Here is a 313-nt window from a genome sequence, read left to right as displayed (position 1 = left end):
TTTCTTTATCCTATATCATCAAGGTTGTAATCTGAGAAATATCTCTGTGAAGTCCTTTAATTCAAGCATGCCTGGGTAGTCAGAAGAGCCTGCCTGTCAGGTAATTTCCCTAACAGTCTTTGCATGGAAGACCAACAAACCTTTTGAGAAAGAACTTAACCTGAGCAAAGAGACTCTCTGCTCAAGAAGTTGGTGCCAGGATAATGGTCTAATGTTCCAGGGCTGGTCAACTTTGAGAATAGTTCAGTACCATCACTTGACTTGCCTTCCAGCCCAGCCACCATAGACCTATCCCTGAATCCCACAGAGAGAG

The sequence above is a fragment of the Mandrillus leucophaeus genome, unplaced genomic scaffold (genome assembly GCF_000951045.1).
Source record: "Mandrillus leucophaeus isolate KB7577 unplaced genomic scaffold, Mleu.le_1.0 Scaffold1742, whole genome shotgun sequence".
In the NCBI taxonomy this organism is placed as follows: Eukaryota; Metazoa; Chordata; class Mammalia; order Primates; family Cercopithecidae; genus Mandrillus; species Mandrillus leucophaeus.
Note: the sequence above shows the minus strand (reverse complement) of the source record.